At 40.1% G+C, this 18,717-nt stretch overlaps 1 pseudogene; it reads right to left on the bottom strand.

Moving 5' to 3' along the window:
• Nucleotides 1-14,072: 14,072 nt before the first annotated feature.
• LOC147465283 (serine/threonine-protein kinase STY13 pseudogene) lies at nucleotides 14,073-16,608 on the bottom strand (annotated as a pseudogene).
• Between the last annotated feature and the right edge of the window lie 2,109 nt (nucleotides 16,609-18,717).

Here is an 18,717-nt window from a genome sequence, read left to right as displayed (position 1 = left end):
CCAAACAATGACCTTAGGTTCCATTTCCATGGGGTATAGTTTCACAAAATGAAAGCGGTCTTTATAGATTACAAAATTAGAAGTGGTATAGGGCAGCCTTATACCTGGTCTCATCACCTGGCCTCTTTTGTAGTCATCTTTGTCTCCATAGAGGTTGATTGTCCAAAATTACTTGGGCTTCTTCTTGAGTAACTGCTACGCCTTCGTATAGGTATTCTGAGGATTAGGCTCTAGATTTGGTAGCATCTTCTTTTGCTAGAGGTATATCTGATGATTGAGCAATGGTAGGGATAGTAGCTCGTGCTCTAAAATTTTTATATGTTCCTCTAGTTTAATGAATTATAAGGCCACTGACGAGAGCACTATGTGCTCCCACTTCAAGTATTCCTTTGCAAATCCCTCGGGCATATCCTCTATCCACTAGGCTATCTCTTTTCTACCAAGGTGTTTTCAAACTAGAATTCTAGACGTGGCTCAGTTCGCGATGTTTCAAGTACATGCTGAGAAGCCTCAAGTTGTTCTGCGGGGGTAACTCAAGCGGCTCAGGTATCACAAAGTTCACTACTATAGATATGCTTGGCACATATTATTTAGATCTTTGTAGGTCCTTTAACTATAGATTTATAGCACAAATAATATCTTATTTTTTATGTAGCTCTTTTTTGTACTGTGTAGCATGGAGCTCTATCTCCGCTTTTAGCTTTGCTACTTGTTCCTCCATTTCCCTGATCTTTGCTTCTTTTTGAGAGGTGGTGGCCATGGTGCCACTTATGATCATTTGGCAATGTATCCTTTCTCCTTCCAGGTCCTTCTTCAACTTGGTGCTACCTCTTCAATTTGTTGCAATCTTGAAGCGATCGCCATCTAAAGCTTTGTTACTAGATTCATGAGACGAGTTGTAAGAGGCACCTTTACTATATCATACAAAGCTACAAGCTTCTAATAGGCTTTGCATTGTTCAACATTGAATTCTTCTAATATTTGAGCTTTGACTTGATTTTCACTATCTTTCTCATTGAGCCTCTCAATGTCTATGTATGCCTCTCGTAGGTCCTTTGCCAGTTTGTCTTTTTCCTCTTGCAAAGCAATCCACTCGCTCTCAAGTGCATTGAATTGATCTTCTAGAGAGTCTTTCTTTGCTACCTTCTCTTTAAGCTACCTTTTTCTTGTGTTGATCACACTATGAGGGCATATGGTTTGATATTGGAGGTGCTCCATTGTTTTTGCTAGGTTGAACTCTTTAGCCATCTTTATATCTTTCTTGAATAGACTTCTTTCTCTTGTGTTGATCACATTACGGTGGCATTTAAATCGATATTGGAGCTGCTCCATTGTTTCTACTAGGTTGAACTCTTTATCCATCTTTAGATCTTTCTTGAATAGCCTCCTTTCTAAATCATCCAGCTCTTCATTTCTAAAGGTCTTGCACCCTGAGATGTAGAAATTTATTTGCTTTCCACATCCTTGAGCTCTTCTTCATCAATACTTTTTTTTCTTTTCATCTAGGAAATTGGGCTTGCCCTCCTTTCCTCGTGTTCCATTTTGTAACTTGTGGCTAATCCAATAAAATCCCGGTGATCGTCTTCACCAATTGGTTTCTTCTCAGACTTCTTCTATGTCATGGATGCTTTCTTCTTTTTCCCTCTCTTTAGAGTATCTTCCATTGGTTGCGTGCCTTCTATCTATGACACTTTTTTTCTCTTTTGGTTGTTTCTCTTGTCCTTTGGACTTAGTGCTCTCATCTAACCTTTCTTGATATTCACTATCTATGTTGTCTGTAGACCCTTCATCGGTCTCTTCCTCAGAGGTGGGATCTTTGTCCTTTGGACTTAGTGCTCTCATCTAACCTTTCTTGATATTCACTTCTATGTTGTCTGTAGGCCCTTCATCGGTCTCTTCCTCAGAGGTGGGATCTTTGTCCTCATCTTCAAGAGTGTTCGAGCTAGATCCTTGAGTGTCTTCCTTAACAGGGGTGGTTTCTAGCCCTTTCACCTCCTTTGCATCATGCTTGGTCTTTAGGATGAGCTTCGGCTATCATCCCTAGTGCTTAATAGGCTATTCTGGTAAGCATGCAACATGCATTCATGTAAGACTTGTACTTCTCACTGTCCTTTAAGTTTCCTTCTATTATGTAATCAATCAAGTAGCTACCAAAATCATAGCGAACCCCTTTGTGCTCTGATGACAGTCCTATGGCCATGACCACCGTAATGTGTCAAAATGGTTGGGTGTATCAAGGTGGCTTTGGAATCTGGAGATGCTGAGAGATTAGCATTAGTGCCATCTCTATCTCTTGAAAAAACAAGTCTATGTAGGTGAAGTCTTGCCCCTTTAGCTATAAAAATTCTCTATCATTATTAGCCGTTGTGGTCTTTGTGAGTAGGTTGTGGATTCCTACAAGTATGTGTAATTCTTGAGTTATGGTTTTAACTGTAATTTTTAACAAAACTTGGGCTCTGTCCTTGTTATTCAAGGTGGCTTCTTCGTTGCAATATATTGTACTCAATGAGTTCATGTGCTCTCTTGAAGTCTGTTCCCCATGAGCTCATTGTACTCAATGAGCTCATGTGCTCTCTTGACGTCTATCCCCCATGGCAGTAATTTGAGATACTTGTTTAGCTGTATCAACTTTGCTGCTTTGAGTACTTCTTTCTGCATGTGTAGTTGCCATAACTCTCAAGGGAGTATGATGGCTCTTTCTCTTTCGTTATCTTGGAACTTTTCCACAAAAAACATTTGCTAGAAGCCTTTGTAGATCTTCTTCAGAGATGTCTGATTGCTCGTGGGAGATCAATTTTATTTATTCATAGGGAGTCGCGTCTCACTCTCTCTAGTCTCAAGTCTTGCATCGAGGCACTCTAAACGCTCGAAATTGTAACTAAAAAGCCTTCAAAACCTACTCCACTTTGGCGACTATAAGTTGTTTTCAGAATCAATGTCCATGGCTTAATTATAAACAGAAAACTGGACATAATTAGTGTTGAGTGCATTCTTCATCCAAATTTGACCAAAATTCACCAAAAGACTTAGGAAAACTATCCACAAGTGCAAGAGTTTGCATGTCAAAATGAAAAAAAGGTAAATGGATCACGATTTAAGAATGTTGGCCAAACTGACTTTTGATGGCATAAATTGGTTTAGTATAACAAATGGATCATTGGTTGGAAATTCAAGTCCATTTGTGCAATTTTTAGATCTTTGGATATGAAATTCGTCTTTGACAAGGTTTGGCTTTGAACTTTGGTGAGATGATGAAATTTGCATATAATAATCCTCTAGATCAAGTCTGTGTAATTAGTTTTTGGTTTGGGGTTGGTACATGAATTGTGATTCAACAATTTTGGAAAAAAAAAAAGACTCATGCACTTGCTTCTAGCAGGCATGTTGGGCCTATTGGAGAAGATAGATACAACTTTGATCTTAGAAGGAAAAAGTTATTTCCCTTTTTGTGTTTTAGGCCATACTTTTGCATCTTTTGCATTAAATACATTTTTTGACCTCCTTTTGTCTTTGCATTAAATACATTTTTTGCATTAAATACATTTTTTACCTCCTTTTTGTGTTTTAGGCCATACTTTTGCATCTTTTGCATTAAATACATTTTTTGACCTCCTTTTGTAGGAGCACTTTCCATTTTTCTTTGCTGAGTTTTCTTAATGCCCATGTAAAGGTGTGCTAGAGCTTCATTTGTACCAATTTTTGGCTTGGAAATTGGCTTCCTAGAATTCTTGATATAAGTGTCAAAATGTTGGTGATTTTTCTGCGTAGTTTTTAGCATTTGTTAGTGTTAGTAAAGACTTGTTTCATGGCTTGGTGGCTTTTTGCCTGGTTGTTCCTTGCTTGGACCGAGTAGCATTTTTTCTTTAAGTGATGGCCAGGTACAAGAATCATGATTCATGTTCTTTGGCCAAATCTTACCAGACTTATACCACGCATTCCTTGGGCCTTGGAGATTAGTTCTTGCTAGGGTGATCCAATTTTGGTGAGTTGAGAGCATGATTGCCTAATTTCTCCATGTTCTCCATAAAGTTTGGAAGTTTTGGAGTGGATGTTTTTTGGGTCACCTTAGTGATTTTCCTTTCAAATACCTTCTTCTTATTGTAGGTACCCTGTTATTTTCACTTTATTGAGGTACATGGATCGTGATCCATGTACTTGTAAGATCTGGATAAGTGATCATTGCAGTGTGTAGATGCTATGATGGGCTTCCTATAGATCCTTAACCCCTTTTGGTAGAGTTTCTTCCTTGTGGTTTGTGTGATCTATCGCATGGTGGATCTTGACCCTACTACTAGCGCATGTGTACTTTGACCTTATGTAAGCATTAAGTATCATATTTAGAGCATACCTATCTGATTTGGTGGGTGATGTAAATGAAAATCTCTCAATGGCACAAAACCTCTGTGTGTGTGTGTGTGTGAGAGAGAAATTGCAAATGAGCTTGACCAAAAGCTCATTTTTGACTATATCTCTACCTCTTACCTGGAAGTCAATTTGTGTTTTCCACCTTGATGGCTTTGTTTCATTGTCTACATTACCTGTGGATCAGATGGTTTGCAATTTTGATGATTGATGATTGTGTGCCAACATTTTGGCCATTCGTGCCAAATTTGAATGTCCTCCATTTTTTCCCATATTGGATATGCTTGAATTTCTTGCTTTGTGTTTTCTTTCAAAGTCCAACCTTCTTGGTGATAATAATTATTTTTTATGGTTATTTCTTATTATTATGCAAAAAATAGAAAATTGGCCTAAAAATTAGTATTATTGACCCAAAAATTAGCCAAAATTATTCTCTCGCTTCTTATTTACTTAAAGACAGATATTTTTTTGGTGATGTGTCTTTTGAGTTATTTGGCCCATTATTATGCAAGAACAAGTAAAAAAAGCAACAAAAATTCAAAAGAAAACACACTTTGTACACTTTAATTTCACGATTTATGAGCATTTCTCCCCCCTCCTGATGGAAGTCCTCATAAGCAACATTGAATTACGGGTGGTGTGTGTACATGGGCTATAGAAAAGGGAGGGGAGGAGCATTTCTCCCCCTTCCTATTGGAAGTCCTCTTGAACAATAGTTGGATTAATGGTGGTGTGCATACATGGCCTATAGAAAAGTTCTTGTGCAAGGCCTTGTAATGTGCCCCTATGATGCAAATGAAGTCAATGCACAGGGTAACACGATGTGATGCAAGATGCGGGTTTGGAGTGATACATGCATGGTTTTCCATTGGTGAGTCATCTTTTGTTGTCTGCAAAGTGGATAGCACGTTCTGTGATGTTGTGAATCGGTTGGGAAATTTAGTGTGGCATTGATGTTTGGCTTTCCATTGTTTGAAGCTCCAAGATTGGGGTTGTTTATATGAGGGTGGTATCATGGTGAGCTTTTAAATGGTCGTGGTTAGAGTTTAAGCATCTCTCTGGATTCATCCAGTCGGTCCTAGTTTCTATGAGGGACATGCGTTAGGGAGTGAGGGCTACTTTGTGGCTGTGCTCGGCTGGTGTGAGGTAGGTTTCTCATGTCTGGTTGTGTTTAACCATGTTTAGCCCTGGGGTTTGGCTTGGTTCCAAGGCCATTAGGCTCCTACACGCTGGGGGTATTTTTCCAAGTCTTGTCGGTATTTTTCCCCTGAGCCCTATGGGCATCTAGTGCCCTTTTCCCCTTTCTCTCCTATCTTTTCCCTATTTACCAAGGTTGTGGTGCTGGAGGAGTGGTTCGGGCAGCTAGCCTATGGGCATATATATGTGTAGGGAGGTCACCTCTTACAATAGTATAGTTGGAACCAGAGGGGGGGTGCCCTCCCTTGGGTGCCTTAGAGGGGCTTGTGGTAGATGAGCTATGCATGGACAACCAACATTTTTGTTGTAAACCAGCCAATTTTTTTGTTTTGCAGATTAGCTTAGCATTTTTGCCCAGTAGATTAGTCCCAAAAATTTTCATAGGGAGCGATTGCATTGCTTAGAGACCATCTCCACGGTGCAGTACATCCTCAAGGTAGTCTTACACAGGAATTTCAATCGTGCAGTGGTACAATTTCTCATTCAAGATCTAGATCCATGTTAGATCTAGCTAGAAGGAGGGGCACTAGATCTAGCTACTCTCAGAGCATGCTTGGAGATTGTACCCATGTGGAGACCATGCCCATGGTCTTGTGTGTAGGAGAAATTGGCAATGTTAGTAGCAGTCACAGTTGTGTGTACCTAAGGTCTATCTAGTTGGCATGCCAGATCTATGACGCACCACCCTTGGTCACTTGTATGGACAACTTGTTATTATTAGCATGGAGAGACTTTCCCAAATTTCTCTCTCTCTCTCTCTCTCTCTCACACACACACACACACACACACACACACACACACACACACACACACACATACACACACACACACACACACACACACACACACACACACACACACACACACACACACACATATTCTCAGATGTCTCGTCTTCATCTCCACAAGGGTGGCTTGTTCATGTATGTGACATTGCAGGTGTTCCAGATCTGACTCAAGGTGTCCACCCAATCACGAGCTCGTTCTTGCCTTCATTGCAACTTCTGTTGCCACCTTTGACATGGTATCAGAGGCCTAGGTGTCACGACCACGTTGGATACTTGGATTTGGGTGCTCCAATGTGAATCTCGCTACGTTTTTCCTAATTTTCCTCCACTTTGGGGTAGATTTGGGTATGTGGAGGCCTTAAATCCTTTTCTATGACTTCCCCATATTTACCCTTGTTTACCTTGACCTCTCTTCAACAAGGGAAACCCGATGGAAGCTTGAGGATGTGTAGCAGTGTTGGAAATATTTGTTTTTCTTCCTTTAGGATTGCTGCTCTGCTAGAAGAGCCAGGTACCCTTTGCTCTTCCCCATCACTCTCCTCTTCTAGAAACTTCTAAGCATAATTAAATCAATCAAACAAATAGGCACACAGTGTACTATTATCCCGAGCCTTCCTTCTATGAGACAAGTAGACTTCAACATAAATCCTCTCATATAGCCAATTACCCCAATTAATTGTACCACCTTGCTTTGCAAGACATAAAGGAGCATAATTCTCTTTTGACATATAATCAAATTTCACCAAAAAACACAACCTCTACAAGTACCACTTTAATTGCTCCCATCTTGCATACCTTACATTCTTCAGCATGTAATACTACCTTCCACCTTCCCTAGCCCCGAGCTCCTTCTTCAATAGCAATTCTTCAGAGCATTTAGGGATCATTGTGACATCCTTGAAAGGCAGTTAAAAAACCTCTACTACAACAAGGTTCCAAAATTCAAAGGTTGTGTCCAAAGGCCAAACACTAGGGAAATTGGATGCTTTGTGTGTGTCCCAAAAAGTCTTCATAATCCCTACATAGGAGGGTGCAAGCCTTGCAAGTAGGGATGAGAGAGAAAAACACACACACACACACACACACACACACACACACACACACACACACACACACACAAGCTCCCTTTACACAAAGGGAATGAGGGACACATGTTAGCTCGCTAGCCCAGATGCCCACAAGGTATAATCAAATCCTATTGGATGGCCATGGAGATGGAACAATGAGAATCAGGCTAGAGTAAATCTAGTTTAATTAATTTAAAAACACTTAATAAAAGAACCAATAATAATTAAGCTCTCTAGAATACTATTGGACAGTCTCCCAAGGGGTCCAATGAGCATTCAACAACCCAATGGCTTGCCTGATTCCTATTGGCTAGGAGGCAAAGGGGTCCAATGAGAGTTTAATTGCATTTATTAATTACCTAAATCTCTCACAAAAGGGGAAAGGGAGACACATGTCAGAAGGCTATCACTTATGCTCTTGAAATTCCATTGGCTAGGCCTGGGGAGGTCCAATAGGGTTGCAACATGAGCAAATAGCAAGAGGGGTCGACCAAGAGAGAGAGGGGCTGATTTTCTCAAGGCATTATTGCATTACACACTCACACTAGTCTATGTGTGGAGTAAGAAGACTCTCTCTCTCTTCTCAAGCTTTAATGGAAAGCTTATCACCTACTCCAAGCTTGTGAGAAGGGAGTCCTACACCAACAACTCTTGGCTTTGTGATGCAAATCCAACCAAGATCCAAGCTTCAATGCATGCTCATCTCCTCTACCATGCTAATTACTAAGCTAAGCTATGCTAATATGAGTGATTATGTGACGAGATGTACATCTTTCTCGTAAGACTACTCCTTCTTCCTCTCAATCTACTGTCGTACCCTGCTAGCTCTCACCATCTTCGAAGGTGTGTGAGGTCTTGGGTCTGAGACCGTGAGGGAATTGATGTTGTGTTTGATAAGTGTTTTGCTTAGTGCTTGAAGTTTCCATCTTCATTGCACTAGCTAGTATTGAAGGAACACAAAGACTGGTATTGTAAAATGTCTCTCTTGATGGGAGAAACCATAATACAAAGCCTTTTGGAGGGGGGACCGGCTCCATGCAAATCCGGTCCTCAACTCTTGTCAGTTGCTTAATTTCTCTCTTTTGGTTGCTCTCTCCACCCAAGCACTCTTGTTATTCTCATTAGGAATCTATTCTAATGAAATGCTCACTATGTTCCGCTACACACAAGTTCCTAGACCATTAAATGTTACAAGGTCTCTTCAATATCAACCCAAGGCATCTCTAGTTTATCACTCTCATTACTCAAACCTTCTACCTCTAACCTTGACTTATAACACTCATATGCTCTATGTATTAATCTTTTGTCAATAAAGACTTATCATTGGTGGGCAAAGAAAGGTGTTGAAGGCTCTTCTAAACTTGCTACTTCATCAAATTGGCAACAAGATTGTGTGCAATGTGTGCTCAATTTCTTACTTATAATTTGATCTTGGGCGGTTTCCGGCAAATTGGTTTCGTCTTCCTCTCCCATTGTTTTCTTAGAATTATAGAGTATCTTAGACGAATAACCCAAATAATATAATCTTTCACCCCTTCCACGCTTTGAAATCCCTTAGGATTAATGTTTGTATTGGTCATAAAATCAACTTCCAATAGAGAATTGTGTTCCTCTTTGGGCCAAAAAGACTGCAATAAATTATTCTTTCATTGCATCCCATTATTCTACCACTCTTGGACTACTCTAATTCCTTTGATGTGCACATATTTATTCTCATTGAAGTGTGAAGCCTTGCTTGCCTCTCTTGTCTAGTATTTACATACACACGACTCACTCCTACTACTAGGTAGAACATCTACATTTTTATAAGCACAAAGCTATAGTTTCAAAGAACCATCCATAGTCTATTTGGTCAAGAGAGGCTTACTGCTATAAATGCATCTGTAAATCCTTTCATCCTTCCTATGATTAGATATGATGAAGATAATTTCATTTTTGTTTTGCTTTGAGGAGTCCATGTGTGTGTGAACACGGGAGATTTCAATGGATATAGCTGATGTATTTATTTTGAAATACTAAGCTTTCTTAAGCCAAAGCCTTTTCAATCTCCTCACAAACCCTCGTTGCTAGAGGCTCGGTGCCTTCCCAACAAGACCACCAACTCTTTTGAAATACTTTTTGGTGAACCCGATGCAAAATCTATCAACGTGACAATTTTTGGGCGATTCAAAACTACTTCAATCATAGGTGATCAGTTGGAGCAACAAGATATGCGTTTTGATCTGGCTATAATGCAAATGTTTCAAGCAGTTGCCATGTTTATGTAGTAGCAACATGCTATTGAGAGACATGAGGTTTTAGCAACTAAAACTATTCAATCAATAGTGAATATGATGGATCAATTTGACACAAAAGATGTGACAAAGTACCTGAATGGTTATGTGAAGGAGATGGAGTAGCATCATGTGCCTGAAGTTGAGATGTTAGAAATCTTTGATCTTGTTGTGATTCCTAAGATCATGGAGCATGTCAAGGGAATCAAGAATGAGCATGGAAGAAACTGGGAGGAATTCAAACTAGCTTTGAAGGAGGAGTATTTGATGGAAGACTATGAGAGAGTGACAAACAGAAATTTCTTGGAGTAGATAGCCAAAACAAAGGAGGAAATCTCTCCTACAGAGCTACTCAAGGAATTTAAGCAATACTATGCTCAACTCACAAGAGAAAAAAAGGCCACACTTGATTCAGAGAAGACATATATCTTCTTACAGGCATCATGAAAAGAACTCCAAGAGAAATTGGAGCTACTTCTTGAAGACAGTGATGTTGAGTAGGGACTAAAGACGAATTGGAACAAGGTTGAAGTTATTGTCTCACTTCTTGCTAGGCATCAAAGAAGAAGAGATAAGATGATTGTGAATGCTTCATCTTCTACCTCTACAACCTCTAACAAGACGGTAAAACTTGCTTGTGTACCTTCAAAGTTTGATGAGTCCATGATAGATGAGCTTGTGAATGGAATTCCTGATTTGAAGGTAAGACTTGTAAATCTTGAAGAGAAATGACAACCCTTGGTACCACCCTCAAAGCCAAGACTCAAAGCTAAGACAACAAACCAAAGAAGGTTTTGTTCATAGATGTATATGGTGTGATAGCACATATCATGCAAGAAGGGATTGTGATGATTTTAGTGATGCTTTGAGAAAAGATGTTGTCTTTCTAAAGATGGAAAGATTAACTTGAGGGAGATAGGTCTACCCTTGAGAAATAACTTTGGAAAGGGAGGAATGAAAACATTAGTTGAAGAAATGGCAATTAATCGTGCCACCTCTTCAATTGAGGCATCTACTTATGGAGTAAAAATTGAAAATTTTAGGGACTCTATGCTTGAAAGTGATGAACTCGTGAGTGAAGACCATGGTAAATTGTGGCCAAATGTCATGGAATTAGCCAAAAAAGGAAAGCTCACAAAAGAGGTTCTTCATGAAGCAGGCCATTCATTGCCTTAATTGACCATGGATTAGAAATAGATATAATGTCAAAAAGTCTCTACAACAAGTGCAAACAGCCAATATACTTGACAAAGAATGAACTACCAGGCAAGACATAAATCCTTGGATATTTAAGCAACGACCAATTATACATATGTCTTGATCAATGACCAATTATACAGATGAGGACCAGATGGTCTAAGGTTATGTGCCCATGAAAATGAATACATAACTTTATTAGAGTAGGCTCATGAAGGCCTAGTTGGTGATCGTTTCTCTGTGAAAAGGACAGTGAAAATTGTTTTGACAGCCGAAATTTGGTGGCCAACATTAATTCAATATGCGGATGAATATGTCAAATGTTGTAATGAATGTCAGCGCACTAAGGTGCCTGTAGAAAGAGATGAGATGCCTTTGAGACCAATGATGAGCGCAAGAGCTTTTGCAAAATGGGGCTTAGACTTTGTAGATCCTATCACACCACTAGCATATCGCTCACATGCACAATATATCGTTGTTGCCACAAATTATCTCACTAAATGGGTAGAGGCTAAGGCCACAACTAAAGCCAATGCGTGAACAACTGCACAATTCTTATATATATATATATATATATATATATATATATATATATATATATATATATATATATATATATATATATATATATATATATATATATATATATATATATATATATATATATATATATATGTCTGTCTTTCTGTGATATGGTTTACCTATTGAGATTGTGAGTGATATAGGCATGCATTTCATGAATGAAGTAATTGAACATCGGCTTTTGGGCCCCTGGCCTCTTGACTCCCTTTCACAACAGCATAAAAGCCCCCTTGAAAGCATCAAGCCACCAATCAATAAGTTTAGTGTCTTTTATTCTCAATAGAACAACATCATCTTTGCACTAGAATGTGATAGAGAGCCACTCTTTTGAAGAGGCATGTGAGCTTGTAGAATGGATGAAGAATTCGGATTATATTCTTGATACTACCAAAGTCTAAGAAAGTGTGTATTGAAGCTTAAGCAAAAGTCTTATATGCTAGTGTTAAATGCAAGGCTAGATGCAAAAGGTTTTTAATAAGAATATTGTATTGATTATAAGGAGACTCATGCACCCCTCTTCACACGATGACCATTTGTTCTATACTTGGATTGGCTATTCATTGTGGTAGAAAGGTGCCACAAATTCCCTATTGGATAGAGACAGCCAGGAAGATGAATAAGAAGGGTCTAAATCGACTTGGGCACTTCTAGGATAGTGACAACAAGAGTTGGAAAACCATTGACCTTCTGGTTACCCAGTACCATCTTTATAGCTTGGAGGTCTTGGTTGTCCACAAAGTGATGAAAGAGCTTGACAATATAGTGATGCCAATCTGTGATTCGGAGTTTGACTGGAATGCCTCGAAATGGCCCGGAAGCAGTCTTATGGAAACCCCATCCTAAAGAAATTTATCATACAGTGATGCATAAGAAGAATTGGTCTAGCCCCCTTAACAAGATTTGGAAAAAACAATGGCCGGAGGAAAGGTGGGAGCAAGTAATGGAGAACATGTGGAAGCCAAAGGTTCCGCATCACATGAAGGTATTTTTATGGAAGTTAATTTGGGGTGCTCTACCGACGGGGGTGAAGATTTAGGAGAGAGGAACTGCGTCAGATCGATGCTTGGCATGCAGGTTGGCTAGTGAAGATCTGGCCCACCTCTTCATGGATTGCCCAACTATTAAAGGCCTCGTAGGGAAAATATGCAAGTGGGTCCAAAGAACATGGAAAATTGGTTTTCCAAGAGTGATCTATTCCTTGGAGGGAAGAATTCAGGTAGTCCTACCCTCCTCATCAGCACTCAAATCGTCCAGTACTTCTTCTTACATAATGTATGGCAGACATGGAACTGCCGTGTGTTTGAAGGAGGTTTTGAGGTGGCAAGCTTCGCAGAAATTATACAATAAAGCAAAGTGCTAATATGGACGCTCGGGTGCAAGCAACACTCGAAGGATTGGTCTAGGACTACTTGTGCCTTGTTGACAACATATGAAATGCCTAGGACACGGGAAAATCTTGGCCGTCGATAATTAAAAGATATAAAAAGAACATGATAATGGACTTTGTGTATCAAGGATAAGGGGGCGGGTTGCTAGGGATGGCTGCCCTGATAGCCGATGTAATTTTGGTTCCTAGATGATGTCATGGCTCAACACGAGCATGACAAGCCCTTGTATTTTTTTGGGTTGATCAATATAATTCACTCACAATTGTGAGTTTTGCACAAAAAAAAAAGGTGCATCAATTACATGTGAAGACTTTGCAGATAGGATCCATAAGTTTATGGATCCATCATTTATGGTAGAAAGAACCTTGTCCATATGCACATCCAACCCAAGACATGACCAGGGAACATTCCCTTCCCCCCCCGTATACTTGTTTTCTCCTCTAGTGTTGGAGGGGAACTTTATGCTTCTCCCCTAGTGTTGGAGGGACCTTTTTATTTAAACTATTTTAGTTGCAACACACAAAGAATTTATTACCTTTAGTTGACATAGGCCTATCCCTCCTAAAGCTTGGCTCGAGTGATCCATATAGCAAGCTCACATGGGAAGCACCTGTCAAGGTGTGTTTTAGACCTTTTCTGGCTGGAACTTTAAACAAAGCTCCATGTGAAGTGGGGAGTGTATGAATCCATTGTGTTGGGAAACCTCATGGAACTCCTTTTCCCCCTCTTCTCAACTAATTAACAATGTGCATGATTCAACTAAAGTTTCAAAATTGCTTCCCTTCTCTCTTCTCCATGTGGGTTCGAAGGTGTTGTAGATAATCCTACTTGAGGTTCTCGTCTGTCTTCCATGTGAATTAGTAAAGATCTATTTGGCTTTAATAGTTCGTCAATTAGGCTCTTTGTATCATTTCCTGCACACACAAGTCATTAGATAGCCACAAATCTTTATAAGTGCTAGGTACATACAATTGGGTCAAGCTCTTTCAGATTCCTAAGAGATGTGAATTGCCTAAAATTGTAAATGACATTTGTTTTACATGTAAAAGGCAAGGGTCAAGCATAGGCAAGCGCCATATCTAAAGAGCTAGTAATAAATTCAGCCCGGTGGCTTCTATTGAAGTAACTTGTAGGCCCAAAATATATGTAATGTATAAACCACAAGAGCTCCTAATATAAGAAATCCATAAATAGCATGAGCAAGTGGATAGAGAACTCTTACGGTGCCATCCAACAAAAAGTGTCTGTCTTTGTTGGGGTCATGCCTTCTATTTGCACCGCAATTCTTGCCACTCCAAAATCTGCTATTTTAATTTACTTGTCAGCAATAAACATGATATCTGATTTTAGGTCCCTGTGAATAACTCCAAAGCTATGGAGGCACTCCATCCCTCTAGCAACATCAAGAGCATATTTTATTACAAGCAGAAATGGTATTATGAGTCTCCATGCAAGAAACATTCTCAAAGAGCCCCCTTTAGCATACTCTGTCTCGATGCACTAGACCAAAGGTTTGGAACATGCACCAATGAAGCGCACTACATTCTCAGGTTGAAAGGAAGCAAGCATGGAGACCTCTTTAGCAAACTGGTTTTCAAGAAATTGTGCCCTCTCAAGGATGTTTTTTGGCCTATCAAGGAGCTTAATAGCAACTTATTCATTGTTGTAAGTGCCTCTGTAGAGGCAGCCAAAGGCACCTTGTGCAAATACACGGCCCATGTGGAGGCGGCACAAATCAAGATGGAGGCCCTCAACAGGGTATCTAACATCGATAAGGGCATTTGAAAGAGAGTCCACACAGTAAAAGGAAGTGACAGTGAACTACTTTTAACAATGTTGTATTCTATCGTGGTACTTCTTGTAAGTTCAAGTATGAGGATGATCGTAGAGGTTGCTGTGAAATGGTTGGAGCCCTCAATACTGTATACCAGAGACATAATAGCCATTTGGTCTATATCCATTGGCATAGTGTGCGGATAAGGCAAGCGGTGATAATCCCTATCTATGAATATGGGGTAAGAATGCCCATCAAATTGAATTTTGGGCAAACAGAAGCAAACCCAAAATTTTGCAACTTCAACACAGGAAACCTTTTTCGCAATGCAGACTCAAAAGCCCCCTAAAAACAGGGCGCAGAGGAACATCATGGCATTTTAGTAGAAACACTTGATTCCCCATCGAGCATCGTCAACCCTTGACTGTGTTGTTATGGGTGCTACAAAGGTTCATCAACACAATTGTTGGTGCTCCTTTATGCTCCTCTACTACGTGTTCCTTTCAATTCCCTTGCTTTTGTGGGTTGGTGCTACTCTACAAATTAGGCGGAGATGAAGGAGTTGTTAACTCATGCTTTCTTCTTGGGCTTATACGTTCGACTTGCAACACCATATAATTAGCTAAAGAGCAGAATAATTTCTTAATGTTTTTCTACTTCCTCCAATTGAAGTTGCCAAGTGGCACGGTGCAGCTTCCACGCTTGTTTGTGACTATATTAGGTAATCAAAGTAAAAAACTACTTCCACCATTGCAGGTCTAATGCACAACTCTAACTTGCTCCTCCTAGCCATGTGCGGTGCCCTGAAAAATGGGATGGTTCCCACCTTTGATGGCATGTGCACTGCTACCTATGCTAGTCTTTGTGGCCGGCCCGAAATGGGCTGCCTTTGTTGCTAGCTAATGTGCCCTCTAGTGCCTTTTTCTGTGCCTTCTAGCCATACCAATCTGCCTTACACTGCTGGCTATGTAGCCTATAACTGTCGAAACTCACCCCACTATGTCTACCTCTAGGCTCTGATCACGTTCCACCTGCCTCACCTATGGCTTGCAGTACGATTTTCCTTTTCATGTTATGTTGGCCTGAGCCGCTTGGCAGGCCCAGTGGCTTTGTTGATTGACTGGGTTAGGCTAGGTCGGGCTGACTGGGTTGCCTTGCCGCCCCCTTCTCTTATCACGTTGTAGCCGAGTTGCACCCTGCAATGTTATATCCGGAGCCCTGTGTGCTTAGTAGAGGGCTTCCAATATCCAGATCCAATGATTTTTCTATTGTCTTGGCGTTGGATGTTGCATTGGTGTTGGTTGCTTTACACGTTGAAGAATACCCCATATCAGAGCACATAACCACTACATAGTGCATGATTTTTTGGTCCGTGTGTGGTTCTTTTTTTGTTTAGCAACGCAAGCTAAGAAACCTTAATAGTGAAGAAATGATGAGCTAGCACATGTAGAAGGTAGAACGAGCGAAAACAACGAACAAAAATTTAATATATAACCACAAAAAAACTGCGCACTGGCGTTGAGTCTGGTTTGTGCACAGCTAGAGGTTATTTCCTTGATATATATAACCACAAAAAATCAGCATAGTGCGAGTTTATTATGGAATTTGGATGGTAATGCTTTTTTAAGGAGCCAATAGAAGCATTGCAAGTGGCATAGGTGCCCTTGCATGGTAAATCTGTCTTGGGCAAGCCCGCTTGTGAAGGACGGACGGGTGCAAAACCTGTAACATGGCCGATTATGGTCTTAATTACACAACGACTAGCAGAGAAAATGCATTACATAGAGACCAAAAGAGCAGGTGCGTAGGGCAAAGAAAGAGGAGGCTTTGGGCGTGAAGCACTTGGGGGCTGTGTGAATGAGTAGGGCAATTCTTGGCGAGGCCTCTTGCGAGCCCTAGTGCTAGTCACAACTGTGTACAGACTCTGTGCAGGTCGTTGTACAGGTTATTCAGCACAGCTATAGTGACATCCCCACCCATGCTAGCAATGTCACTCTACAACCCCAGGTTTCTCAACAACTCTCTTGATGTATCAGTGAGGATGGAAATTTGCATAATCAAGTTTTGGATCGGTGGGGATCAAGTATTGACTAAGTAGGACATCATGCAATTATTGATTATGGCCACTACGTTAGTAGAGAATCTTCGTATTTGTTTTCAACTCCTCCAAAGGAGGTTGAAACAATGCTCCTACGATAGCATAAGCAGTCTAAAAGTGCTTATCTTATTGCATTACATGCGGCAAAACATGTGGAAGGATGAGATGCCACACGAGAAATGTAATATGCTTGAAAGCATTCATGAAAAACGTAATTGTCCATTGTGGGTCACCACAAAATATTTGATGCAAATGACACCCTTTGATTGCGTACGTGCCGGTAGTGCGATGGATTTCATGGATATGTATGGGACTGTGGCACGCATAGTGAAGTTTCTTGTAAAATGTAAGCTACTAAGTGGTTATGATGTATATCATAAACCCATCATAAAGGATTGATTGAAGCTTCTATGGAGCGTTTAATGACATAGGTTATGCATGGTACAATTTGTTGTGTATCGAAATGGATCTCTTATCAGATGCAATATTTTATCTACATTTTGATAGATACGAGGATTCTCTAAATATGCGTGGTAATGCTCTTACGCTCTCTATGGACCTTATGCAATTCTTTGCATACGCTTTTGACGTGTTTGGTGAGAACAATGGTAGCATCCATTCTGTTGAATTCACTCATGAGGAACATACATGCAATGCTCCTTTGTTATCCTCCACGAGTAGTGCTCATATGCGTGAAGAAGGTGATGCAAACTTGAAAGAAGTAATGAAAGGTATTGGGGATTTGAAGTCTATCTTGCAAAATTATATAGCGGTAATGAAATCAGACTTGCAAAAAGATGTGTCGAAAGATATGCCGCAAGTGAAATTTGATTCATTTTACTTGCAAAAAGAAGTGAAAGAAAAATTTGTGTTGCAACACCCTTCATATTCCTATTGACATTAAAATGTATGAGCATATCATGAGGGATGTGAAGGAGAAGATACAAAGCAGCACAGATGCACAAGGATCAAAGATAATTAAAAAGATTGATAAATTGGCTATGCATGTGGGTAATTTTCATGAGATATTATGTAGAGCTTTATTGCAAGACATATAAAGCAATTAGTGCACCATTGCAATGCTTTGGAGGGGTTTAAAGAGTATGATGCACGGATGAGTCACATTTTTACATGTGTGAACGATATATGCGATCATTTGCAGCTTCGACCTCGCGAATGTCGATGTGTAAGGGATCCACTTGTGCATGCTTTGAAGTCAGATAGTATTGGCAAACACATCCTTTCTAGTTTTGTGACCTCTCTTGTACGGGCATTAGAGAAGCGCTTCTCAGAAGATGAAATTAAATGGCCTAATTTTGCATCTTCTATGCATAAGCACTGCAAAAATGTCCTTGAATTGCTTTCTAAGCCTCTTGCCATGCCTGTTATTATTGAAAATCTAAGGAATGTAAAAGAGTTGGGGAAGGAGAATTTAAAGGAAGATGAGAATCTTTTGTATCTATGGAAGGGATTTGATAACATCATAGCTCTTGCTCACATTTCTGAAGGTCTAATGAGCACTCGTATGCAAGATGTGTTGAAAGAGCGGTGGGGTTTGCTGGTGTTGTTTTGGGTGCTAAAGGGAGCCTTCTGTCCTGCTGAGGTTGAGATCAATTTGCGAGGAAGTGTGACTCGAGATTGGGAATTTTGGAAAATATGTCTTGGTGAGATCAAGACTTCAGATGGGATTGCTATTGAGATGGCCCGGAAAAAAATGGACTTGGTGCATGAGGTATTTGAGTTTATTTTGTCAAAGGCAGCTTATCTCGCAAACATGTAATACAAATGCAAGGTGAGGAAATGTCTCTTTATAGTGCATTCAACACAGACAGTTGTGCCGTTGGTTGATGAAGATGGAGATTTTGTGAGGATAGATGTGAGCCAACTCCCATATTGAAAGTGCGTAGCTGACCATGGGAGGCAGCTTATCCCACAAACATGGAGTACAAATGCAAGGTGATGAAATGTCTCTTCATAGTGCAGTCAACACA

This window comes from Adiantum capillus-veneris, chromosome 1, assembly GCF_014529385.1.
Source record: "Adiantum capillus-veneris isolate H3 chromosome 1, ASM1452938v2, whole genome shotgun sequence".
Lineage (NCBI taxonomy): Eukaryota > Viridiplantae > Streptophyta > Polypodiopsida > Polypodiales > Pteridaceae > Adiantum > Adiantum capillus-veneris.
This window is presented reverse-complemented; position numbering and strand designations above follow the sequence as displayed.